Source organism: Aptenodytes patagonicus, chromosome 9 (genome assembly GCF_965638725.1).
Source record: "Aptenodytes patagonicus chromosome 9, bAptPat1.pri.cur, whole genome shotgun sequence".
Classification (NCBI taxonomy): Eukaryota; Metazoa; Chordata; class Aves; order Sphenisciformes; family Spheniscidae; genus Aptenodytes; species Aptenodytes patagonicus.
The window spans coordinates 18,517,912-18,545,473 of NC_134957.1; the positions used below are offsets into that span (position 1 = coordinate 18,517,912).

At 41.2% G+C, this 27,562-nt stretch overlaps 1 protein-coding gene across 6 annotated transcripts in view; it reads left to right on the forward strand.

Moving 5' to 3' along the window:
* Positions 1-2,320: 2,320 nt before the first annotated feature.
* The window catches only part of STAG2 (STAG2 cohesin complex component), an 81,684-nt gene continuing 56,442 nt past the window's right edge, over positions 2,321-27,562 (forward strand). For 2 of the 6 annotated variants that reach the window (XM_076347333.1, XM_076347338.1), the window contains exon 1: positions 2,322-2,560. The gene's annotated coding sequence lies outside the window, so the exon portion shown is untranslated. Of the gene's footprint in view, positions 2,561-3,840; positions 3,941-4,679; positions 4,739-5,035; positions 5,134-27,562 lie in introns of those variants that run through there. The other 4 variants (XM_076347337.1, XM_076347335.1, XM_076347336.1 and 1 more) reach the window with 4 other exon arrangements.

The window sequence follows — 27,562 nt, forward strand, 5'->3', positions numbered from 1 at the left end:
CTTGCGCACTCAAAAACACACCCTAGAAACTATGTCACGTTTTCTTCCGTTAAACACATTTACCTAGAAAATCTCAGCTATGAGGTCAAGTGTGAACTACAGCGTTTCCGGAATAAGACCAAATATCTAACGCACAAGCTAATACGTGGATTTTATGCACAGCTGACTGTGGAGCTGCCTCAGCGTTGTGCTTCTGCCAGCTCTCGCAGCAGCAGACTGCTATCGTCTTACAAAGTTTTGGATTTGAGTTGTAATACGAGTAGCCCTATTGTACCTCAAGCAGAGGATACGTTACTGGAATTCGGTGTGCAGGCAAAACGTTAGTGTTGGAAGTGTGTAGTTTATTTTCATGGAAAAGTTGTCTATCTGGCAGCTGTCAGAGGTTGTCTTTGTACGGGGAAGGCACAAATGGATCCGGCTTCTTTCCCTCTATTTCTATGTGTAATTTAACAACCATATATATCATGGGCACGTTTAAAACTTACCTGAAGTCTGGGTTAGCTGGTGTTTTTTTTTTTTTTAACAGATTATCTTTTATTCACATTTCTTCTACAATTTCCAGACAGACATTAACAGATTCACATTAAAGATCACCATCTGTAGCTGTAACTGAAACCTTGAACATAGTTTTATGACTAGGCATTCAGGATACTATTTTAAAGTGTTCCCTACAAGGGAATCTTTCTCCTAATTTTCTTATTTTTCCCCAACCTTGACAGCAGGTGAAAAAACATTCTGAAACGTGAATTCAAGCTAAAGAATATAATTTATTTTTGTAAGTCTGTCTCACGTACCGACAGATTATATCTAGAATTGCTAAGTGACATCAACTCATATTACGCTAGTTTTTTTATTTTAAATACTCCTTATCTGATCACAGTTTCCATTAGAAGTGTCATTTGCTCTTCGATGCCTCATCTTAGTTTTGAAAAGACTGGAACTGATGGATACTTTTCTCTTAAGTGTCCTGCCTTTGTTAGGCAGGTGAGCAGAGTAACTCAGCTTAGTGCCTGCTTAGTTATGCTAACCCTGTCCCCAAAATTACAAGTAGATAAACACAAGAGGATGATTAGAGACTAATTACCGGGACAAAACTATTCTTGTGCTGACTGATCTAACTATAAGCTTACGTGCAACTATTCAGCATGAGTAATGTGCTTAGCATTACACAATACAGAGAAAAAAATGTAGAAGGAACTACTGAATTGTGTGTTTAGAAAAATAAGCATCACAAATTTTGTATCTGGTTACTCCAAGTATTCTATACTGCTTGTATGTGATCGTTTCAAGTTCATAAGAATCTTCACGCAGGGAGAAAAAAGGAATCGCACTTGGAGCCTGGGAGGAAATGCCAATTTAAACCGGGAACGCACTTAGTGATGGGCAGAAGCAGAAAACATTTCAGGAGAATGCTCCTAACCACAATACCATCAATGCCAGCAAACATTGCTTCTGTTTGCATCGCCCCTTGGGAGTTCTCGAGATAAGGCACCCTGCATCCATGTGGGCAACCGTAAATTTATCTTCAAAAGCGTAGGCTCCCTTGCACGCAACGTTGCTTCCTGAATCCAAAATGAATGAAGATAGGGCAGATCAGCTGCGGTTGGCTTCGAAAAGACAGCGATGGCTTGGCACGGGCGAGGACGCTGGCCAGGGAGCCAGCAGCCTCGCAGCATAACCCGCTCGCCTCGCCTGCCGCCACCTCCTGCCTCCTCGCCTTTGAGCGCCTGCAGTTAATGGCACGGGTTAGCGAGGAAAAACTGCAAGTGGTTAATGGATTATTTCTAGAAAGACTGAACTCTGCCTCAGCTGAGCAATTATTTTCTAATTACTACTGTGTTGCAGTGGGAAAGAACACCAGGCCCCGCGTTTGTGCGTGCCTGTGCGAGGCCGGGCGGTCCCTCCGGCTCCCCTCGGGCCGGGGCAGCGCCGTCCCGAAGCTCTCCTTTTTAGGCTGTCCTCGTGTTTCGGTTACCCGATCCTGCCCCGAGAACGGAGCCAGCAGCTGGGCCTCTTCCGCCGGCCGCGCACGGAGGAGGCCGGGCCCACACCGCCCGGGAGGCCGCCGCCTCGCCCCGCCACCCCGGCGGCGGCGGCGGCCCGGCCCCGCTCCCCCTCAGGCGTTCCCGCTCCCGCCGCCTCAGCCGGGCCCCGCGCGCCGCCGCCGCGCCCCGCGCTCGCGAGCCGGAGGGGGCGGGGGAGCGGCCGGGGCGCGCGCGCATGCGCGGCACCTTGTTTACCCGGCTCGGCGCGGCCCTGCCGCGGCCGGCCGGCAGGTGTCGCCCCACGCCCAGGAGAGCGGGCCTCGCTCGGTGGCCGCCAGGTGGCGCCTGCGCCCTCCATTCGCTCGCGAGCCGCCGAGCAGCGAACACCCCAAACAATCCCCAGCGCCGCCGCCAAATTAAATAACCTGCCCGCGCCCCGCGCCGTCCCCAAACCCCCCCCCTCCGCGGCCAAGTCTCCGGGCCGGGCCGGGCGCACAACCGGCAGCCGGGCCGGGGATATAGGAGCGGAGCTACGAGCCTGGGCCTCCTCGCTGCCTACGCCGACACTGGGCAAGGTAAGTTAGAAAATGGCGGCGAAGCTTCTGGAAGTTTGGAGGGGGGACTCGGGATCGCGGTCCGTGGCTGCGGAGAGAGGCCGGGACGGGGCCCGCGGTCCCCGGGCCTGCGAGGACGGCGCGGGGCGCTAGGCCGGCTGGCCACAGGGACTCCGCGCAGCCAAGATGGAGGACGGCGGGGCCGAGCCGCGAAAACACTCCAGCCCCCCGCTTCCCCACCCCCCCTTCCCAGCGCGCCTCGGCGGGGAGGGGGGACGCGAGCGGGAGCGCGAGTGAGAGAGCGAGAGGGCGCCGAAAGCGGCCCCCGCTGCCCGCCCGGAGCCCCGTTCCTCCTTCCCTAGAGCCGGCCGCGGGCAGGCTGGGCCCAGCGCTCGGCGAGCTAAAATGGAGAACCACCTTCTCCTCCTCCTCCTCCCCCTTTCTCCCGAGCCGAGCAGGGGCTGCTGGCAAGATGGAGGACTCGGGCATTGTGTGTGTGTGGGGTGTGCGTGTGGGCAAGCCGGGCCGGGCCGGGCCGCCCGGGGGGTGGGGAGGGAGAGGAAGGGGGCTCGCAGCCGCCGCGGACGGAGCGGGCCGCGCTCGGGGGAGGGGGGGGAGAGCGCTGGGCCGCGCGGCGCGCAGGAGAAAATGGTGGGGCGGCTGCCGGTGCCCCGGGGTGGAGTGTAGGAGGAGGCCGGGGAGAGGGGACTCCCACCCCTGACAGCGCTCCCCCTCCTTCCCGCCGCCCAGCAGCTGAGCTCTTCCTGCCAGCCCGCTCCCGGCGGCTTCCCCGCGGAGGGAAGTGCCGAGGGATCGGGGTTTCTCTTCTCCGTCTCTCTTCCCCGGCTCGACCGAGCTGGGGCAACTCCAGCCGCCTCTTCCCGAGTGACTGGGCTGGAGGGCTCTCGAGAGCGAGTTCCCTCGGCCCATGTGAGGACGTGGGGACTGACCTGCGCCTTTCCCCCCCGCCTCCCCTCGCTGCCTCCTCCGAAAGAGCTGGCGACCCCCCCCCCCCCGCCCCCCGGCGCCCAGGTCGGGGAAGGCCTTTGTGGGGCGAGTTTTCCCCTCCGAGTGACTTTGGGCGAGCTCTTAGGCGGCTGCCCGCTAAGAGGAAGAGTTGTGGCAGTTTCCGTTCGGCTTGCTTTATTTTTTTTTTTTTTTTTTTTTGTAAAGAAAGGGCGCTTGCCAACTTGTGCCGGGGACGCCCGATGCCGAGAGCCGCGTATTGCGGGAACCCCGCTGGGCTCTCGCCGGCCCTGGTTGGGGGAAGGGGGGGAGGAGGAGGAGGAGGAGGAAGAAGAATGCTTCTTACTGGGGGGTTTTGGCGCCACTTTTGTTTAGATAGTGCTCCTCTGCCCCCTCCTCCTCGGCACGCACTGAACTGAGCTGAACCCTGCCCAGGTAGGAAGCGAGAGCTTTCCTGGTGTTTCTCTTTTCTGGGCGCTTATTTTCTCTACACGGATTAAAAAATATATACAGTTGTTGCCGTGTTTAGGGACTTGGAGGGACAGGGGAGCGAGGAGCGAGCGGCGGAGGAGGGGAGAGCGGCAGCAGATGGCTGGGCTGGGAGGCCCTGTTTTTCGGGTATTCCTCTCCCCCTGCCTGAGCGCGTCCCTGGTGCCTGGGTGCGCTGGCTTCGGGTGCCTGCACCGCTGTCCTCCCCGCCGCTGTGCCTCCATGCTTTCCTCTGTCGCTGGTAGCGTTCTGTAATCCGTCCGTCCCGTGGAAATCCGGGACCGACCGACCTCAGTGTGGTGTGCTTCCCCCCACCCCCGAGAACGGGGAGTGAAGGCGCTCGGCTGCCTCTTTCGCTGCTTTTTATTTATTGTAGTGCCCCGGCTCGGCTCTTGCTCTTGTCGTCTTCCCGCGGGATGCGGCGTTCGGAGTTAACACAAAGTTTCAGTAACCGCCGAGTCCGGTGCTGTAGTTAGTGTGGGTGTTGTTTTCTTTTTCTTTTTCTTTTTTTTTTTTTTTTAATTAATTCTTGGCAGCCCGGGTAGCACTGCCGCCCCCCGCCCGCGCTGGGTAAGTGCTCTCTTCCCGTGTGCTCCCCGGAGCCACACCCTGGCGTGTCCGGTCTCGTTAGGCGCCTTATCCGCCGGTGTGACCCCGCGTTTTCCCCTCTCCTCCCCCGGGAGGAGCGTGCGTCCCGGCCGGCCGCTCCTCTTCCCCGCGCGGCCGCAGCAGGAGTGCCCGCAGGTAACCCGGGGCGGGCGAGGTTGCGCTGCGCCCCGCTGCCGTCTCCCTCGGCGGGGCGAGGAGGGGCCATGTCAGCGCCGCCGTTCGCGCCGGGGGCGGGGAGTCGGGTTACCGAAGTGCGTCACACGCGGCCCCGCCGCGGCCTGGGCCGCCGCCGCCTCGCCCGCCTGCCTCCGCCCGCCGCCCATTGGCCAGCGCCCGGGCGGGAGGCGGCGGCTTCCTCCCGCGCCCCGCGGCGGGCGGCCCGGCCGGGCGCCTCCGCCGGGCCCCGGCCGCCGCGCTCTCGGCGGGGATGGCGTTTACCTTCAGAGGAGCGGGCCTTTCGCGGCCGGCGCTGCCCGAGGCGCAGCGGGTTCAGGGTGCGGCGGTTCCAGAGAGCTGGCGGCAGCGCAAAGGTCACCTCGTGTAAATTGCTTCCACGGCTTCTCAGTTCTGCTGGGTTTTGTTGAAATGGAAAGGGAAGAAAACGCCTTTTGGTTCGCTTCCCTCGAAGCCGTTGTGCGGCCGGTTTTATGCTGTCTGGGAGTTCTGTTCAACCCTGTTTTAAATGACCAGAAGCCGGAGTTCCTAGCGTGTTCCCTACAGCAGGATGTTCTCCAAGCATAGGTCTCACTGTTAACTCTCGGCAGTTGGGTCTCGATTTGTGATTGATGACTTCTTTCTCGTTTATAATGCTTGGCCGTTTAAAACAACTTTTTCCCCTTTTCATATTCTCTTTTCCCTAAATCCATTATTTATTCATGTATTTCATTATTATTCCTGGAGCGTTTATCTGGTATTGAACTGCCCAGGACTTACAAAATGTCCATGTGCAGCCTGGTCGGTTATGTGCAGGTAAATAAATACCAGGAGTGATTGTGCAATTGACAGGCATTAATTTCCATCGTCTTGGTATTACTTGCTCATTATCCCCAACTCTTAATTTTGCGGATAGATCTTGGTGGTGAGGGGTCTCAGAATCACAATGCCACAGACCTTGTATGGGGCTCTTCGCTGGGTAACACTGTTTCTTTTCTCTTATAACCATGATAACAGTTTAATTACAAAATGAAACAAGGTGTGGGAAGATAGCCGCCATGCTGTTAGCACAAACCTTCATCTTTTCACTGCTTTCAGCACTGGAGCTGAATGGGGTGGAATCCCCATGCTGTTCTGATTAATTAAACAAAGACGAAGAAAGCTTCAAAGTTATACAAAGGAGAAAAATATGAATTAATTCCCATCTCTAACAGTAGATCTTGCTCTGTAACCGATGGGGCTCATGTGGGTCCTTCTTAGCAAAACCAATGGCATTTTACGGTGTCGTCTACAGGTGGGTTTTATGCAACCTGTGAGAGAAATCTGTGAATTTCTGTTGCTATTGTTTGTATTAAGTTAACTGTGGTAAACTTAATGGTGGGTGTTGTATAAGCTTAAATTCAAACAAACAAAAAAACCAGGCATGGAACTGGGGGATGGGAGAGACTCTTTAATTTTCCTGTGAAACTTCCTAGCGCTCAGATCTCTCCCAAGTTATGTACTTGGGCCAGAGTTACGTTTTTGGAGCTTTTTTATCCATTTACAGTTTCAGGAAGATAATACTGAGTAAACTCAATAAGCAATGTAAGGGTTTGTTAAACTTGCATTTAAGAAGACTAGTTAAAATTTATGTACGGATCTTTTCTTTTAGACATAAAGGCTTGATGTTTTGTAGCCGAAAGCTGAAATTATTGGTTTGAGTAAGTTGGTTCAAATGACTGATGCTGTGATATTTTAAAATATTAAAAAAAAAAAAAAGGGTTCTGTGAAATGACAAAAAAAATTGGTAGGTTCATAGGTTATTAAAACATTTGGTTTAAAAATGCGTTGTGCTACTTGAAGAGCATTCCATTTTTAAAATAGGAGTATTCAATTAGCTGGCTGTTAATCTAACTCAAATTCCATAAATATATCATATTCCAGCTTTACGTGTTAAAGGCATAAATGTGCGGAATGAAAGAAGTTCCACTTGGAGTGTAAATAGAATTGTCAGTTAAATGCTCTCTTTAGTTTTATTTTGTTTCAGTATAACTTATCAACAGCAACTGAATTATTTTTTTTTTAAAAAAAATAATTAGACTACATTACACATGTCTAAGTAATGTAGACAGTGTCTTTTGAATATTACATGCTACTACAGTCTCCTGTAGAAAATAGCTGCAGGCAACAAACCACTTGAAAGTGCGTGCTCTTGTTGGTGGGAGCAACTACATTAGACTTAGTCAAATCGTGAAATAATGTTAGCACGTCAGAGCACTATGAACTTTTTTTAATTAGATTGCTCTTTGTCACGGTTCAAATTTAGAATGATTTGAGAGTCCTCATTTGTCATTTTCATTTGTGGTGTTACTGTCTCGGTTGTTTTGCTGCAGGCAAATATTATAGGAGAGATTAGGTTTTCTGGGACTTTGTGCCAGCATAAACAGGTTTTATGTTTTACAGAAACCTTAAACACTTTGGTTGCTTATTTTCACCAAATGAATCCCCAAAAGTAAGCAAATATTTCTGCTGGTTACTTATGCTTCTTGGTTGTGTTACCAGAATGCTGTGTTTTGTCAAATGAGATGAGGTTTTGAACTCAGTGTGATCTCTGCCTGCAGTGTGACCATTTCTTCTCCAAGTAGTTTGAAAACTTAAGAGAATATTGTAGGTGTGAATTTCCAAAATGGTGCTGTTAGTTTTTGGTGGTGGTTGGTTTGGTTTTTTGTGTGTGTATGTGAGGAATTAAGAAAACATACTGGAAAAGAAACGTGTTGTAGATTGTGTCTCTGTGAGCTAGATGCTAGAATTTCCAAGAGCTTCATCTGCTTCAGTAATTGTCTTGTAATGGAAGGAAGTGATTGATAGCAGCCATCAACATATCAGTTTAATATTCTTAAATGAGCTCTGCTCACTTTCTCAGTATCACTTAAAACATGCACATTCTGAAAACTTCAGCTTCCTTATATGAGGATCATTGACAAAGAAGAAGAGAGAATGAAGTGATAACTTAGTCCTTGGGAAATGGGTGAGCAGGAAGTTGGGGTTGTAGGTTGGAAAATGGGAAGCTTATACACAACAAATCTATGGAGGAATGGAAAGAGCTCTTTTCCATATGCATCACAAAAACTGAAATGGTGACATATGGGCTTATTGCATTGGTTTAGATTCAATGCTATCCAACGTTTTAGATCACCTCCACTTTTAAAGTCAAAGTGTAAGTAAGAATGGGAATTCTTCGTGGTCCCATAGCTCTTCTGTCACTGGCCCTGGCAGTCCTGCGGTTTGATCTGCTCTGGTCCTCTTCCTGCCGCCTGGCCCTTCTGTCCTGTTGGCCATGGACAGAGGTGGAACTCAGTGGGGCTACAGGCAGATTAAACGTCCTGGTTAAGATATTAGAGTCCTTCCTGCCAGGATGGAGTTCATAGCGTGCCGCGTTACTCGCTACAGTCTGCTGAGGCTTGGGCTCCTTCTGGAGCAAGGTCTGGATCCGCCGAGTCGGTTGCGGTTTAGCATGGCCTCGGGTCGCTCTGTTGCACCGGCCGGCCCTGCACCCCAGAGGGCGCTGCGGAGGTCTGGGAAGGGTCTTCGTGGGAAAGCCGTGCTTGGAGGGCAGGCTGCGAAGGTAGGAGGACTTGGATTTCTGTTTTGGTAAGGGAAATTTGGGAGGGAGAACCTTTTGGTAACCTTTGCAGTATTACATCAGCATAACTGACGCTCTTGCTCTAGCATTTGTTTTTTCGAAAAGGCTGCTTTCTAGAGTAAACCAGTTAAACTCTTCCACCGTTCTGTGAACAGATTTCATGTTTGAAGATTAGTTTGGTGACTTCAGTTGGCTCTTTATATTAGGAAAAAAAAAAATCTGCCTTCCAAAAGTTGTGTATCTTTGTGGTTTAAGGGTAAGCCTTGAAATCTGATGTGACTTTTAACAAGGTCAGATATTTACTTATGAGTGATACAGTGAAAACCTCTGGTTTTGAGAGTTGGAGATTAATAATGTACTTTTAATCATATGTTTTAATTAGAATTTATTTTCTTTAAGTTTTCTCATGTTGCAGTTCATAAGAATCAGGTGAAATAGGAATTTTTTTTTATTGAGAGTAAATATGAAGTAAGGGAAACTTTTGAAGGTGGCCCTCATTTAGATCACCACAGACAAATGTAGGGCTAATGCTGACTTGTTCAAGTCGGGAAGCTTGAGGAGCTATTGTCTAACTGGCTTCTGTCTTGAGGAAGATGTTTCACTGTTCAGGTATCAACACAAAAACTGTGTTCTCTTTTCTTGATCCTCTCAGTTTGATAGCCGTGATCACAAAGACTAGACCAGAGTCCTAAATTTGATGGGTTATGCCATTGCAATATTTCACAGCATCCTCTAAGCCTTTTTAGTATCTCTGTATCTCCAAGTGTTGCACTATTAAGAAAATCTCAGATCTGTGAGATCTTGGGTACTTTTCTTTTGGTTCATCTCACAAACATGTTCCCTCAACTGGTCAGATCTGAGGAGAGATCTGGCACCCAATTTTGGAGATAGGGATGTAGGAAAATTTGATCCCCCAAGGTACCCCCTTGGCTTTCTTGTGACAGTTAGCTTTTCCTAGCCTTTACTGGCTACAGAGCTGCATGGAGGAGCACAAGCACAGTCTGTTTTTAGGCTTTTTATCCCAATTTGAGTTGGAAATGAAGGCCAACAATATGCAATTACCTCTTACCGTGACTTCAGAGGGAAATTGAGTTAGCTGTCATGCAACTGCTTTATCCAGGTACACACTTTATCTCCAGGTATGTACTTTATTGTTGTCTGTTCTGTACATTTTTTTTTGATTGTGTAACTGGCTGTAACTTCCCCCTCTGGAGGGCTTATTTTTGTAAAAGAGTATAATCAGAAGAGTAAGTAGATGTAAGAAGATTGGCATATATTGGAGGGTAGATTGTGATCTGTGATTGAGAAGTTAATCACAATACCCACCCAAAAACAAGTATCTAGAGATCAGTGTGTGGTGGTGTTTTTGTTGGTTTGGTTGTTTTTTTTTTTTTAGGTAGATGAATGTTTTATTTTCTTATGGCTCTGAATCTGATGGCTTATTAGTCCTGCCCTTACACAACCTTTTATGCATTTTACTTTTCTATGCTTTTATTTCGGTAAAGGTTAGTCATTGGATTGGTGCGAGGGAGTATGTGTGGCACTCAAGTCAATGGAAGAATATGTTTTCTACAGCAGTTTTTTGTTAGTGCTTCTGTGTGGCTCCTAAAGAGGAAAGTATTTTTACATCTGTTCTCATTGTTGAGAACAATGAGGTTGATAGGGCAAGCCAATGACTTGCTTTCGAAAAAGGTCTCACATGGTGCACGTTGCCATGTAATACATATGTCTGCAGTGGTCTAGATTGATAAGAAGAATTATAGCTGGAGTCCAAATTTCAGGGTTTTCTATTAGCAAAATAATGAAAAGAAATCAAATATACTGACATTTCAGAAAGCATAAAACACTTCCGAAACTACTGACCACTTAAAAAAGAAACAACAAACCTTAGGAATGCATGTCTTATTTAGCTGGGATTGCATTCCAAAATTGCCTTCGAGTTGCTGCCAAGATTTGGTGAAATGCTGCTCAACTTCTGGCCAGTGAGTGAGCTTTGGGTGATCTGCAGGACAGCTAACCTTACCTGCAGTCTTTCCCCGAGTTTCTGCCTTCCCCAGTAGTACCCCACTCCCACCGAGTGACAGGCATCATTTAGTGTTACAAGTTTGTCAGTTTGTTGCTTCTTGGGAAGATGTGGTGATGTAGTACATGTAGTCACAGAGCAAAGAGGACTTAATGCAGTTATTTTCCTATTCCTTAATACATGTGATCTGTCTAGAAAGAGATGAATATTTTTGATTTGGGGGCAATGTCGCAGTTCTTGGTTATAGCTGAATTGCATTTTTTTACTTAACATAGGATTTCAGCCTAAGTTTTATGAAATAATGTCTTCCTTGCAGCATCTCATCTGGGGGAAAAGAAGATTGACTTTTACTTTGTTTACAAATAAAAATAAGCTGTTCAAGATAAGGCTTTCCTGTCTTTCATGTGATTACCTATTATTCCTTTAGGTAAAACTCCCAGTTAATTCCTTAAGAAGGATCAACTCTGGAAATTTGGACCATATCAAGTCTTAGGAAGCAGATAATATGCAAGTAATATAATTGGCTGATTTTATTTGTCAGAGTGTAATCTTCCAGGAGGGAGTGTTCAGTATGAGGAGAGTTTATATGGAGTAGGGGTGTGAGTATTGAAGATCCATATTTTTTTGTGTTACTTTTATTATCTTACTATGGGCAATTGAATATATAGATAACTGAAGTTACTGAAAAAACAATGTAAGTAGTAAATGTCAGGAACACAGTTTTGTAATCCATGTAGCGTGCATTTGAGGTGTCTAGTTTATAATTTGAAGGTGGTTTTATATGACATGAGTCCTGGAATAAGGTTTTTTTTATAGTTATGGATATAGTGGCCAACTAATTTAATTTGAGTAATAAGGCGGTACATCCTGACCACTGGCAATATTTTCATTTCACTTCTGATCTTAGAAACAGAGAACTGATTAATTATGATGTTTTTTCCAAGCGGGAAAACTGGGGAAACTTGGTAAAGACTTTTTTCAAAACGAGAATGACCAGCGGCTACAGTCTACATATGGCAGTGCTATGCTTGTGGCAAACAAATAGGAAGTAGAATTGATATGGACTATTGTATCTTGATTTAGGGTAAAGAATACAATTTAAATACAGTTGAAAAGGAAAGACTGTGGTATTCTTAAATTAAGACTAGTAACATAAGTATTTTTAAAATTCTGTTGTTTTGTACTATTTTGGGATGGGAACTATGTTCTTACAGGAAAGTTCCAACTTGGTGTGCTGCCATATACTGTTTTTTATCGTTGCTTTATGTACCTGTTTGAAAACTATATCCAAAATACTTTCTTTTAACTCCACATAAAATAAAGCTTTGCATTGTGGATGGGCAGTTGTTTCCTAGAAGCGATGCCACAGTGAAAAAATCATTTGTGTTTTAGGTCACAGAATTGTATAGGAGGGAAAGGCCCTCTGGAGGTCTGTTCCAGCCTCCTGCTTAAAGCTTGTCCAGTTGCTCAGGAATTTGTCCAGTCAAATCTCAAGAGGATGGAGTTTCCACAGTCTCTCTGGCAACCTATTATGCTATTCTTACTGGAAGGTCTTTTTTTTATTTCAGGTCTTAAAGTCATCTTAAATTCCTATGAAGATTCATGCCTTTCCACCCCCCAGTATACGTTTGGAAAGTATTCCTTGATGATGGAGGCTTGGGAAGCTAATGACCTGGTTTAGAGCTGATTGTGGTTTTTATTGGGTATTACTGAAAAAGAGAGAGAGAGGTGAATGGCTACAGAATGCCTTTTTGGTGCCTACTTTCCTTTTCCCTCTGGTCGCATTTACTATCTTTATTCTTCTCCTGCTGTCCACGCTCAAACTTCACTACTGTGTCTACGACAAGGTCTTGCAAATAAAATTTCCTTTCCTAAGCATTTACCTGTTCACTTAAGTGTCATTCATACACCACTCAAAATGATTCTTCTTGCAGTTTTCATATTTAAGCAATGATATTTTTATTCCTTCTCATAAGTATTATTTCTAGAAATCTACAGTTCATTTGAAACTATGGTAACCAGAAAGGAAAGCTGCACAAGTATCTCTCTTGCATCTGTGGTATATGTCTGTTGTTACTTGCCTAATAAATGATTGGCCAAAAAAAGGTGAAACTGCCTTTTGCATATTGATTTGTCAAACATAAAAATGGTTTATTAAGGCAAATACTTCAATGATAATGGAAAAATGTTTGGGTTTTTTTTCACATGTGCTGCTGGATTACATTTTTGTCTTCAATATTCCATGTTTAAGCTGCTGCTCTTGTTTTATTAAGTGGGTTCCATTTGACTGACTTTGATAAGCTGTATTTTCAAAACTGATACATTTATATTGCTATTTGTTTAATTTTTAAAATGTTTATGAATTAAAGTATTGCTGATGTAGCAATGTGTGTATGCTATATTACTACTCTACTGTGAAATAGAACAGATTTTGTAAACTAGAAGATCTGTGGCTTGACAGTTGAAAAATAATCAGAAAAATCAGTCTTTAGGCATTTTATTTCTCATGCTGCTTTGCATTGTCTTTCTGGTTATACTGCTCAATTTCTATTCAGCGATGCAATGCTTTTATGAAAGTTAATAAAGTTGTGTACTTAGAAGAGAGTATATTTGTGCCTCAGAGCAGTAGTTGCTGCTAAGCAAAAAATTTCAAAGGTGGCAAGACACAGGTTGTATACATCAGTATACTATAAAAATGTCAAAAACATTTTTAGAAACTTGCAGTTCAATAACACTGTGGATAGAAGAAAATACAGTAAGTCATCCTCTTCATGTGCAGTAGGCCAGGCATTAAGATTCTTCATATTCACCCCCAAATGCAGTAACAATCTGTAAAACTGAATTCTCAAGTTTTTTTCCTTTTTGTGTCAAGGGGGCATAAACTATGTGAAGCATACCTTGCATTCAAAACTGGTTAGGGAAGTTTTGTTTACAGAGAGGATTTATGCATTCTTGCATAATCCTGCAAATGGGCTTAGTCTTCCCCTGTCTCCAGTGAAGAGAAGCATGGAAAAATTCTAACAGTTCTTTTGGATGCAAGATTGAGTCCATGTTCTTGGTAGCTTGGGGATTTAAGAAACTTACTGAAGTTTTTCAGTTCCTTTACAGTAAGTACTATTTGATGGTGTATATAAGGAATTAAGCAACCTAGAAGATGAAGTAGGATTACCAGGATGAAGGAAAGTATACCAAGGAAGATGGGGAAGATAGGAAAATGTAAGAATATGTTGATGCTTACTAGAACCATTTCAGAAGTATGTTCTGTGTTCCATCACCTTCACTTTTTTGTTTCTGTTGTGGAGTATGTTGGCATTGAGTTACTAGCTACATAAAGTATAAATAACTGCTTTTATGTAAAATCTTAAATCTTGGAATACATTGTTCTGTCCGATGTGGAAGGTGCAAATGCTTGTCTTAAATGTTTGATAAAGTTAGGAATTGAAAAATTAATCATTAAGGCCTTTTGCAGGGGGATCTGGAGGAGAGAAATGAAGCTGGCAATCCATTGAAAATGGAAAGTTGTTTTTTACTGAGGGTAGTTGGTGGAGAGACTAGTTACTTAACTGATAGAACAGAATTGGGCAGTTATGTAACTGGAAGTAATTTTTGAACATAACTCCACATGCAGAGTTTCCTCCCTCTTTCATAGTCTTTCTTCCATACTTGTTCCCTTCAAGCTACTGAAGATGTGCCTTCACCATGTAACTAGGCCAGTTCAATGGTGAGCTGCTGCTAATAGGGTGGTCCTGTCTCTGTGTCCTGACCACATACTTCTGTTGTTTGCCTGGTGCCTGTGTTTTCTGCCCATTTGAACCCCACAGGTGAACTGGTTTAAGGAGCTAAACTGTGAAGAAGAGTAGTTTTCTGTGGGTTAAATATCTGTGGAGTCAAATGGGTGCTGCTCCTGCATGGAAAAGGATACAGGAGCTTTTGGCCAGTGAGAATATAGAATTGAGGAGGACTGCCCCTTTCAGTATTTGAAGTGTAGTATCAGTTGCCTGGTCCAACAGTAGTGGCAATGTTTTCCGTAACTGTAGGACCAGGGGAAAAAAAAAATTTCCTCCTGCTGTTGTCTGCTACTTTTCTACCTGATCTTACTCTTAAAAACCATTTGGGCGATATGCCAGTTCCAAAAGTAATCCTCTGATCTTTGTAGTGATCTCAGGGTTTTTGTGTTGGTTTTTTTTTTCTGAAATGTTACATAGTCTGTCATAGATCAATTAGAGCTCTGCAAGGAAATTCAGGAGTGCTGTTGATTTGTGTTAATTTATGCAGGCAGGAAGATCATGTACATTTTCCTTTGGTTTCAGTCTACGCCCTGGTTAGAAGTTGTTGCAGGTGTTACTTGGAATGAGACGGAAGGGGTAAGAGAAGATTTAGGAACGGTTATAGAAGAGTTTCCTCCCCTCAAGATTTTCTTCCAGCTTTAGCATGGTTAATCAGATGCTGTTGTCAAAACCCTGCTAGACCTCCTCCTTCAGTTGGATGCTTACCAGCCTGTTGTGGTTAGATCTTATTATGAGCCTTTGCACTCTTGAGTTTTCCGTGGTTTATGGAAGCTGCAGTGCCAGTTCTATACGTGAGGTCTGTCTTTGGCCTTTTTATGGAATGTGGATCATCCTATGCAATGATCTTAAGTCCCATCCCTCCCAACTCATCTCCCTCCTAGCTTCTGAGTTTTTGGGGACATGCTGAAGCTACAGGTCTCATCTCTGTGCGTACCTGATAACCAAACCAGACATGCCCTTTTTTAATCTCATAAAATATTGATACTGTCCTTCAGAGAATACTGAGAAATAGACCAAATAATGCCTGAACACATTGCCTGCCTCTCCTCTCTACCTCCCTTTAGCTCAGTTCAGAGCATTTTGTTTTCTTCCGCTCCTGGAAGAAAACTTGCAGAATGTTTTTTACAGTGTGGAATCCTCTGATTTTTTTTTTTTTCTTCTTCCCCCCAACTAGCTAAGAAGATGCCGGCCGCCTTCTTTAGGTGTTCGGGAAGAGCTTTACTGTTGATTGATCAGAAACTACTGCATAATGATTCATTGCTTAATTCTTCACCGTTTTAGAATTTAGATCTGGGGAAACTGGTCTGCTCTAGGCAGAAACTATAATTTGTTGAAAATAAGCTTCTATGTGAATAATCAAACCGACAGCTCCACTGTAGGCTGTGATTTTGCTTTGTGTAGTCTGGTCAGAAATACTAGACAACGGGAAGGATGTACAAAATGTTCAGTTTTGTAGATCGTTTTAGGTTGTACAGAGGATTATAGAGATTGGGGTTGTTGAGTATCCATTTATATAAGCCATGTTGGAAGAGGAGTTACTTTTTTGGTGTTGCATTTGTAGAAGGCAGTGAGCATGGCTAGTGGGCATAAGTCCTCCCCAGTTTTGCAGGTGCTCCTCAGATGGACTGTTGTGAATATAGCTGCAATTGCCTGAGCGCTCTCAGTTTCTCCTTACTGCTGTTGAAATGTTTCTGTGGGACTTCCCTGCTTGGAGGCATGCCAGAATGAGTGTGTGGGAAGACTTAATACTTGCTACTTACATAGCATTTTGTATGTTCAAAGTCTTCTGCAAATATTAACTAATCTTTATTTAACATTTGAGCCCAATTTCTGTCAGTATAAATCAGTAGCAGCCAGTTATGACCCCTACTTTTTCTGACGTCAAAAGAACGAAATGCTGTAACTAATGTAGTTAAGAATAATCTTTATCATCTTATTAACATACCATTTTTGTCGCTCTACCCTTCTGGCTTAGTGTGGTGTAGAAAAAAGTTATGAATAGAGTATAGTACTACTCTTCAGGAGGTCCGTGCGTTGCAGGATGCTGACTGCTGGAAAGAATGGCATTTCATTTGTTTTGTGTGTGGTATTTCAAGCTTTTCTGTGCTAGTTTTTGTTTCTGCTATACTAAGGTTTATTTCTTTCCAGTCCGGGTAGCCATAGCATGTTCATAACAAGTAATGCTGTGAGAATAATGTTCATTCTGAGCTTGCTTCTTAAGAACTGTCATTCATCTTAAACCATAGTCTTAAGTTGAAAATTATTTTAATTACTTACTGTATACCTGTACTAAAAAGTTATTAAGGTTTTCCCTATCTGTGTTCTGGCATTATAAATAGTAGTTTTCAGCTAACTGGTATTTATTAAATATACCTGGTATGACATTCATTAAGCTGTTAGTGGTTTGATTAGAGTAAGGTTCTCGCAACACCAAAACCAAAGTAGCTAATGTACATTTTTTACTAGGATCCTATACTCTACTTTGAAAATTACTGTTACGTTGGGTTTTGTCTATGCCGTTGATCACCTGTAAATTACCAGTGTGTTGTATGGAAGTATTTTGCTGCAGCAGTGTCTGAAAAAATCAGCATAAGGATTTAAAACAAACAGATTTTTTTTTTATTCTTAAAAATGCCCCTTTTGAGCGGCAGTTTTTACAGAAAGTTATGTAGTTGTATGTTTTAGCTTGTATTACCCAGATTTTCTACTGCTTGTTTTTCTTTTGAAGAGATTGTAAAGTGTTCTTTTCTTCAGGTATTTTACAACAGTAATATGCATGAATTTATAACTGTGTGTCTTTGCAAATTGGATTGGATATGTTTTCATGTTAAACATCCTTTTAAAGTGAGGCTTCAGCAGTTCTGACTTAAGCTTCAAGATTTTGTCATGCCAACTTTTCCTTAGGGAGTTAAACATGAAAATTTGCAAGAACAGGTCTATACGGTAAACTGCATGTTGGAAACAGTGTGGACTAATAGGAAGAAATATTGAGATCAGGGCCATCTTAGTATAGGTGGGGTACTGTGCTGAAACAGCTCTCATTTTCTGCACCGGGACTGGCCTGGATACTTTCCTGTGGTGTTGTGTAGCATCTTGGAGACACTTACAGAAGACTAAGGAAAATGAAGTGGTGGATAGGGCATATTGGTCTTAAACTTTTAGCAGAAAGCTGAAAGAGAAATTTCCTAAATTAATGTAAAAAAAAAAAATTGGTCTGACAGTCTCTGGGAATATATTGTTTGCAGAATTTTGAAAACAAAATTCTGTTAGTCTATAAGCAAGTTTGAATTGTAACTTGTAGCACATTAAAAGCTGACTGTAAATTTCAGAGAGAAAAGGTCTATAGAAGGAGGTCTAATCTTTTACTTCCTGTTACATTTTGTCTTTGACCAAACAGTTCACCAATTTTAAATTGGTTGTTATGTATTAATTTGCTGGTGAGTTTTAGTTAATGAGGTTTTGAGTTTTAGTTAATGAGCAGGTTTTTTGTTTGTTGTAAAGTTCAGTAGCTTTAGAAATTACATGGCTCTGGGACTTTTGACCTTCATTAAGTGTCTGAAATGTAGCTAGCTTTTTAAGAAAAGTAGCGTTGTACAAAAAATTACTAGTGTGCATAAGTATCCCATATGCAGGCCTAGTACTGTTCTGATCTTAGTTAAAATGGAATAAAACTGTATTTCTGTTCGATTATCATCTGACAAAATGTTAGTCAAAACAACTCGGGTATGAACACAGTGAAAAACATTTTCTTTTTGTTTGCTTTCTGGTAATAGCATGATTTTTAGAAGCTACAATGAATCAATGAAGAAAATCATTAGAAATAGAACTAGTTCTCATTACGTACTCTTACAGTATTTAACTACTCAGTGGTGAGTGCTGTCTGTGATTGAATAAAGCTAGTCCTGGCTTTATATGGAGTACTGGCAGATTCTAATCATGTCTGATATGCTGAAGAAACATTGTAATAGTAATGGATTATAGAACCTAAATGGGACCACTCATGGCTGTACTTGGTAAAATGAGCTAGTGGTTCTTTGTTCAGCAGGGATGTAACGTCTCTATTTCTGTCACATCTCTGCTGCTTTCATTGCCATTTTATATAGGGTTTAGGCAAAGGTGATCAACTGTTGGCTCGTCAGAACATTTATTCAGACACCACAAAACGGAGTGAGTTATGAATTTTTGTTATTGTTGGAGAAGCTGCACGTTGGGGCCAGGCTTTTATGTTTCATAGCTGGCTAGATAACACTTGGTACTGGCATTTGGGTGCTGTACTAAGTATGCATCATAGTGCTATAGCCAGAGAGGATAAGCTAGATTTGGAGCAGTGTATGGCAACTTTTAAAGCAGTTGTAGCCTACCAAAACAGTACGGACATCTCTTTTTCTCCTTTGACATAATTTGACAGTCGATCATGTCTGCTGTAGTGTCTCACTGATTTTGAAAAGATCTGTTTTCTTGCACCAGCCACAGGACTCTTTTGTCGAGCCAGCTCAACTTACTAAACTGTTGGAAAGCTAATTCATTCAAAAAGAAATTAATAGATTGTTGCTCAACAAAGGGTCTGACAAGTGCCCTTGACTATGAGATACGGCCAGAAGTAAACACAGGGAGAAGGGGGCAGTGGGACTGTTCCTTTCACCAGTAGCAACCCATCTTTTTTAGTTAGTCAAACTACTGTGGTTCTTGTTTGTAGTTTCATTCATTATTTAGCAAAAAAGAGGCTAGATATAGTTAATGCAGTCTGTTCAAATTGGTACAAAATGTGCTTTCAGTTGATAATTGAAAGGAATACTGGAAGAAAATTTCAAATTACTAGTGCTTGGCCAAGTTGTTGCCATTGAACAGCTTCCTTTTCTAAAGGTGAATGGCAATTTGAGAAGGCATATAAAAGGCAAAGATTGTGAAATAGGGACCTAAGTGGAACTTGTGGAAGTGCTTAAGTTTTAAAAATGGATTTTGTATAATGCATGTGTAATGCATTTTATGTTCTAAGTTTTCAATAATAACAGTGTAAAACCTTCAACTGCTGGACACCATGATGATTTTAAATATACACTTAATTTTTAGGATTTGGTAGTTTCTGCACAAAAGACTTGACAATGACATTTAGAGTTGAAGGGTATGTGTTGCAGGTTGTACGTTGAGACTTGTGTATCACAATGTAGTAGAATGTAGTCTAGAGTGTTAGAAATCTGTGGTATCTGTGTTCTCAGACTACTAAAATTTTACCATATTGTTACTTCTATTTAAATGGCTCTCTGTAGCCACTAATCTGGGAATAGATTATACTCCAAATAAAATGGAGGAAGATTCTGCAGTTTATTCAGGGAACACGTACATGACAGAATTAATCAGTTAGACATGTCAAACAGTATAAGCTGCATATTGCTGTAACAATACTGCTATTTTAGGCATCATACAAAAGCTTAACTACTGCAATTGTTATGTTCAGAAGCGATATCTTACAGCAAATCAGAACAGTTAATATTTTATGATAATAAGCAAAAAATATTATTGGCATGCAAAAAAAGTTACTTGAAAAATATATTTCACCAGTGTTGTTACTAGATCCTCAAATCTTGAGAAGGCAATGCTAAGGAATGTCTTTGTATGGATTTACATGGAATGAGATGAAAAGGAGAAGAAAATAAGTTGTTTAGTTTGAGAAATATAAATTACCAAGAAATAGAATTTCAAAAATGGTAAGAAAATAACTTGTTTAGAATATTTTAATGATATAGTATAATGATAAATCAGCATTGAAGGAAATGCAAACTTAAGGCAGTAAGGAGTGTCTTTAAGGAAAATGTAGTAAAAGGTATTTGGTGACATGATTGGAAATACTATTTTGCATTGCTGTTGGGCATATACTACAGTATTTTGGTTTGCTATAGTCTATATTGGTTTTACTGGACAAATAATGTGTTTATCTTTACTCTTGGAGATACTTTGTCCTGCTATGTAAGTTAGGGTTTCTTTTTAACATACCATTGTATTTTAAGTGTAATACTTTAGAGTAGCAGTGACGTTTGAATTTGTGCTCTGTGCCTTCTTTTGCATCTCTTCTCCCCCCTTCTCCATTCTTGGCTTCCCGCCCCAGTATAGGTGTTCTTTTAAAGAAAGCACTAAATTCAACTGGTGCTTAATAAAGTAAGGGCTTTTGTTGTCTGTAATACTGGTTTTAGTATTGCTTCACTTAGTTAATGTTTTTATAATTTACAAAACAATCATATTTTGGTGTCCATCCTTTGTGAAAAAGGCCTGGCAGCGCCCTAAGTGTCAATGAATCAGAAATACCACAGCTGCATGTTAGGAAGGTGCTAACTTACTCTGCCTGTTTGTAAAATCAACCTATAAATCTTAAACAGGTTTAATGATGAATCACATATCTTCTGTCCAGGACAGATCTGGCATTATGTGTTCATGCAAAATTACCAGAAATGTAGTTGCGTGCGTCAGTCTCATATATGTCAAGTTTTCATGACTGGGTGATCTGGTACTACTTTGACAAGTATTAACAATTGTGGTATCCCTGTCAGAGGACTCTTGCCAGTGTACTTCTGTGTCCTGTTGGCACAGAAGGCAGATGTTTATGCAGAAACCTGGAAGATGGTGTGATTTAAGTATTGCACTGCAGTTTTTGACTGTCCTGTAAATTAGATCTTCCTGTGCTTGGGCTCTTCCTCTGGTGACTTAATTTTGGAATAAGATGGTTATTTATTCTGAAAATGCCATACAGTTACTTTGCATAGACTGGGTTATTCTTCCCCTGAGTGTTGTTCCTTGTGAACTGTGTGATGACAGTATAGGTGAGTATACCTGTTGGTGTGCGTTACCTACCTGTATTGCTTTATGGAAATGGAATTCATAAGTTATATTATTGTTGAAGTTTCTAATAACTGTGAATTATTACTAGCATACTTAATTTCTCTCCATTGAGAGCCTAATTAAAATAATGGCATAAGATATTGCAGAAGAGTCAGTACTACTAATTTTGCTTAATAAAGACTAAATTGTATGGTAGGTAAATACTGTCCATTTCATAATGGCTGAATATTAATCTTCTTACTCTAATTTGGTAGCAGTTACATTCCTGAAGTAATTCTTCATCCATACCGTTTTCATTTGTTTCCTCCTTCTCCCTCATTCCTGCCCCCACATATTTAGATTTATGAATAGCATCTGTCTTTTAACACTGTTAACTCCTCTGTCTTTCGGAATTTTCTGAAAGACATGGTAGTGCTGCCCTATTTAATTGCTTTAAAAAAAAAAAATCTTGTGTTGATGTTTGCTAATTCTTCTTAGTGAGGTCTTCAGCGTAGCAAGTAGAAAAAGGGGAGTTGTCAATAATGGAGGTGTAGGCTAATGGGTCCATGTTAACAACTACCACTGACAAGGCATAGGAAACTCCATCAGGACCTTTTAAAAAAACCTGCTAAACTGAAGAAAGCCTAGAGGACGCACTGGTTTTTAGGAACCCATTCATATCTGTGGAAGTAGGCTTGATCACTTAGTACCAGTTAGGGCAAAAGGCTGGAAAGGGAGAAATAAAATGTTTTCCCCGTTTTTCTGTCACTCGCTATTATTTGGTTAGATGTGTGGTTTCCTCTGCAGTGTTACAGAGGCTTTTTTCTTTCTTTTTTTGAAATGCATTGTTAGGCTTCTATAGATTTACCTACCCGTAGAAATGTGAAGGCCCAAAATCAACTTAGTCATAAATTCAAGTTCATAAAGCAGTTCTTGGATGAAAATTTCATTTTGTTCTGGTATGTATTGATGGAGAGGATAAAAACCAAGCATTTTTTCACCGTCTCGGGAAAGGTTTCCACATTAGACCAGTCAACTTTAATTGAAATGATTAATTACTTCAGAGAGAGAAGTACAGTGTTGTACTCTTGAATAAATGTTTTTAAAAAATTTTCTGTTAACATTCTTTTTTTTAAATGCATACTGCTTCTAATCTAATTTGGACATGCAATAATGTGTGCTACATAAACTGGGCTGTGAAAACACAAGCTTAGAAAAATGGTTGTTGAAGGCCACAGATAAATTGGTGAGCAGGTGTGTTGCTGAGTTCTTGGGGGAAGTGGGGTTTGTTAGGGTTAAGTTAGATGAGCGTTGTAGCTTCTGCACTTGGGCAAAGCTAGTGGAGGAATTTTAAAAGAATGTGTGAGCGTTGGTGATCTTGCTGTTTGGTTTGTGTAGTTTTAGTGAGGGAAGCTTAAAACTGGGATGTGCTATAATGTTTCAGTTTTTGTTTAGAGTAGGCAAAAACACCTTGGTAGATTGACTGTAGTGGATGGTCACCCAGTTCCTTATGCTTTGGCCAACCGTATTTAACTGTCCGCATTTCTGTGTCCAATATACCCAGCTTAAAGGTCTATTTCAAAACTCACATCCCTCTAAGAAATCCTCCAATTTCTTGTCAGTAGCATTTGTTCTGGCATTTTTCTGGAAACTACACTTGTGTCCTGTTGTGGGGGAAAAAAACTGTATGTATTTGGGTTCTTAATGTTTTTTCAGATGACTAAAGCATGTGAGATTCAAGTAGGTAGCCTCTAGAAAAATGTTTTGTATTCCACAGTATTCTTAGCAATTTAGCGGCTTAAATTTACAAACATAATTTTTTTTGTCTTAGACCATTGAACACCATGGCTTTTCCAGGGAACAATACAAAGCTTGCCTTGTCTAAAGGGTAACTGTTAGGTTAATAGCCTCTTTTAAGGAATAAGTTTGGTATAGTTAAAAGGCTGTCTTTTTTTAATAGGTAATGGTTATGTATTTACAAATATTTGTGGTAGGCAACATTTTTTAATATATACACATTCTGCAAATGGATTTCACTGAACATCATTTTGTTTGTACCGTTAGAACCATGACAGATCTTTTCTTAGTAACCATTGATAAATCAGATGATGAGTTACTGCCTAGATTTGTACTTTGACTGCCTGTACTTCATGTGTTTGTAGGATTTTTAGTTCATTAGAGAGGAATTGCGGAAGCCTTCCAGAAGTTCCAAGCAATTGTCACAGGTTAAAGTGAGATTTAAAAAAATTTGTAAAAATGCGTAGCTCATGACTTCCTTCTGATCAGTAAGGGATCATAAAGGATGTAGGGAGCCTGTGCTGCAGGGGCGGATAGATTGATTGTTAGAGATGCAAGTGTGAGTGCTGTCTGTATGTTAATACTCAAGAAGGTTTTGAGAACTAGGTATCATCTGTTAGGATGCATTGTCCTTTTTCTTTCTCCCCACATATGAAAGTACAGGCAGCACTGGAGCAGACATAACAGAAATTTTGTCTACTGTAAAATGGCTGGGGGTAGACCAGGAAGATGAATAGCTTTTATTCCAGCTCTGCAGTCTTCTTTGGGCTTTGGGTTGTGGGTGTTCATTATTCTTTCTGGTTTCAAGCTGTTTTATTGGAAAACAGGTAACCCGTATCCAATGTAAAAGATTTTCTCATGTATAAAAGTTTGTGAAAGGTTTGTTTTAAATGAGTAGAAATTAATATAATATTTTCAGTCTTTCTTAAAATACTGCTCTTCATGAGTGATTTTATGTCTGTATTAAAAATACTAAAATACCAGTATTTCCCATGAAAGAGGGGAGTTTTGCTAATTGTGGCTTAACAAGTATTTTTAATAGTAAGTTCTCGTCACTCATGACAAAATGCATGTGCATCCCTTCTTTCATGTGATTGAGGGGACTAGAATACTGCAGTATTGCTGGTTTGATTTTTGTTGGCTTTTAACTGCTAAGGTTAACACAAGTCATGTGGTCTTTCTCTTTTTTCCCCTCTCTCACTAGCAGTGTGGGGTGGCTGTTACCTGCCTGTGCATAGCTAGATATGTGTTATTGATGCTGCTTTAATCAACCATAAGCAGTTTCTAGAGAACATCTTGAAGACATATTGTTTCCTTGGGGATTTATTGCATTTGCAACATCACACCTCTATTCCTGCTGCTTACAGAATATGATTATCAGCCATTAGTAGTGAATATTTAAACATGGTCACTACATAGTGTTTCCCTTCTCATTTGTGATTTCTATCCTGCTCATTATTAAGGAACTCTCTCTAGTGTGTTTAGTTTTTGTTGACTTCTTCATGCTCTGTTTTTTTTTTTTTTTTTCCTGTACTCATCATTCTGGTACAAGTTCTGTCTAGTTGTTAGTCTTGCTGACAGAAATGTTGATAGATTTTTACAAAATGAATTTTTCTACAAAATGTTTTTTCTTCATTTTCCTATGGAAGATAAAAGTTCCTTCCTTTTTTTCTAGTGGTCGGTCAGTCTCTTTAAAAAGATATTTACGATAGGTGCTTTATATTGTTTCTCCCCCCTTTAGTCTTGTGTGCTCCAGAAAACTGAAAAATCACATCCAGAATTTTTGGGTTTTGCCTTCACGTTGCCTAGATGAGAACTGTTAACAAGTGGCAGGTCATATTAGAGGCTGTGTGATATATGAGAGCATCAAATGGTATTTCAACCCCGATGGTTTAAATCTTTTTTTTTTTTGCTTTTGTTTGTTACTTACAGCATACACCTATATTGTCATACTTTGTTTACATTCTACTACTGTGCTAGAGATGGACATGTTTTAAACGATTGCTGCTTATATAAAATGAGACTGTGATTTATCTATAAATAATAAATAATATTTATTTTGTCTGTTATTTTAATGTAAATTTTGGGAAAGGTAAGTATCAAAACTTAAATTTGTTATTTTCGTTTGAGGATAAGGAATCATCATAGTGCATGAACCTTGATGTGTTAATTGGTGAGAGGTTTGGTTTAAAGAGGCATCCAGGGCATTTCTTTGTCTTCTCTCCCTTGACAAATACTAGCTTCCATTTTGAACAAGAATATTGTTTTGGTAAAGGGGAGCCATTTAATGGCATCATTTTATGCTAGTGCTTGAGGGATGTAAATACCGCAATCCAGCAAATACTTGGGAGATTTCTTGAGCTGGAAATTGCTGCTTGTGTTGCTCCAACAAGTCACCTCATATGTAAAGTGAATTGCTTGATGAGTGCTTCGCTTTCTTCAGGGTTATTGGGGGAAGTGAAAATACTTGGTCTCTGCTTCTGGAAATAATGCTGGACAATTGTCTTTTTCTCTGCAAAGTTATCTTTTGCCTTCTATTTAAACTTAAGGAAATTGATTCTTGGGGAAGTCAGGTGAAGATATGTTGATATCATTAAAATTCTCAATTTATACTATACAGTTTTTCACTTACCAGTCTCAAAACTTTAATTTTCTCCCTAATGGGTTCTTTTGGGGGGTTCAAGGGGACTAACTGATTGCAATTCTAAAATGTGTATACTCAGTTGGGCTGTAATACAGAATTAAATATAGAAATACTGTAATGTAAAGAATTATTAAACCTTCGTTGCTGTAGAATGTTACTTGTAGTCTGTAATCATCACACAGTTAATATCATTGTATGGTCTGATAGAGAATGGCATACAATTATTTTGCTTGGGAGGAAGAGATTAGTATTTGTATATGCTACAGAGAAACCTGATGACATTCTGTTAAGCCTAAACTGGTAAGGTGTCCTTTGTGGATTGGCTTTTTTTGTAGTCAGTGTAAAATGGCAGAATTACTTCCTTATCTGTGTCCTAGGTGTTAAGAGTTTTATGCATTTATTTGTGAGAAAGCTGTGTGAACAACAATTTTGATGGAGTACTTTCTATTTCTCTGTATCAATACTACGAGGGTGAAAAGGCTGCTTCAGAGCTTGTCACTGGTAGTATGTGTTTACTGTGTGTAAATTCAGTGCGAAGACTTGATATCTAATTTTTAACACTTATTATGCTTTCTTATTTTTATTAATACACATGGATCTTAATTGGAGTTAATTCCCTGGGAGACCTGCGCAGCGTTCCGTAAATCAAGTGATATCTCCGGTTCTTGTTAAAGCTTTTTTAATTTCTCAGATGGTGTTTGTGTTTTGTCGTTTTATTTTGCTGCTGAAACAGCTGTGACTTTGCCATTCTTGTGCTTTAGTCCTTCAAATGCTCTAGCTGTGTTCTTAGACCTTCCCTTACTGCGTAAGTTAAGTTCACAAGCAGCTAATTACTGCTTGTTGTGTGGTCCATCATCAGTCTTCTCTGACCTTTTTAAAGGTTCTGTGTTGCTGTCTGGCTCCTTCTCTGCTGGTCCACTATTCTTACTTTGTTCCTTCCCTGCAGCTAAGACTTGCAGAAGAGGAATTTTACTAGTTTGTGGCCTAGCAAGTGTATCTTGCTATGATCAGCTGCAGGAAGTGCTTACATACCTTTCTGGGTTTTTTTTCTTCTGCCTTGTTTTCTTAGTGGGCTGTGTATTATACCAGATTCTGCAGTTCTAGAGTAGTTTTTACGCTTAGCATATCAAGCCTTAAGTTAATTCACATAGTAATAAAATTTATGTTCTGTAATTAATTTTTTTGGCAGGCATCTGTTTCACAGTAATGAATTGGTAGCAGTTCCTCAAATGTCTGTTGACTGTCTAGAGAATTATAGGAAAGCTGGCATTTTAAAATGTTTCTCATAACTGAAAGAAGTAGGCAGCTTTATAGTAACCCATCTTTTCTCAGAAGAACTTCCCAAACTTCTAACTGAACTATATATATATATAAAAATTAAAAAAAGGTGGATTGTTTTTCTCTTGACCTATGAATTTAAAGGGTAATTACTTTCCCTTAATCTCAAAAACACTCTGAAATTAAAAATAATATGCTAAGGGTAGAGATAGTAGTTGTGTTTCTTTAAAAAAAACAAACAAACCAACCCCAAACAAAAAACAACCAACCAAAGAAAAAGCCCAACTTGACATGGTGTTACCTATTATCACTATTGTCTCTTCAACTCCTAACAGCAGTTGAAAACCGTGGCTCCGATTGCAGGTTCATTTTAGGTTGCTTGCAAGACTAAATTCATAGCATTTAATGATCTAGGATTTTCATACCCTAGGGCAAGATTATAGTAAGTGGAGGTCAAGCTGAACAACTGCCAGACCTAATTTACACTCGGATAAAAATGTTCTTGTCTAACAATTAGATTGAACGTTATTACCTCTTCTGCTAAAATTTGGTTTATATTGTTTCAAGACCAAGGTAGTTTAATGCCAAGAAAGCATCCTCTGAACGGAATATTAGTCTCACCTTTCGAGTTTATGAAATTGTGCAGGATCAGGTATACATATTAATGGCTCCTAGCATGCTTGTTGTGGAGGGGATAGGAGACTTCCTCCAAATAGAATGTTTTCTTAATATATAAACTCTTCTTAATATGATGTCCACAAAAAAGAAGCAGTCAATGATGCTGAAACAGGGGGAGAAAAAAATCTTGGAAAGATGTAACTCTTGATTATTTACATTTGAGTCT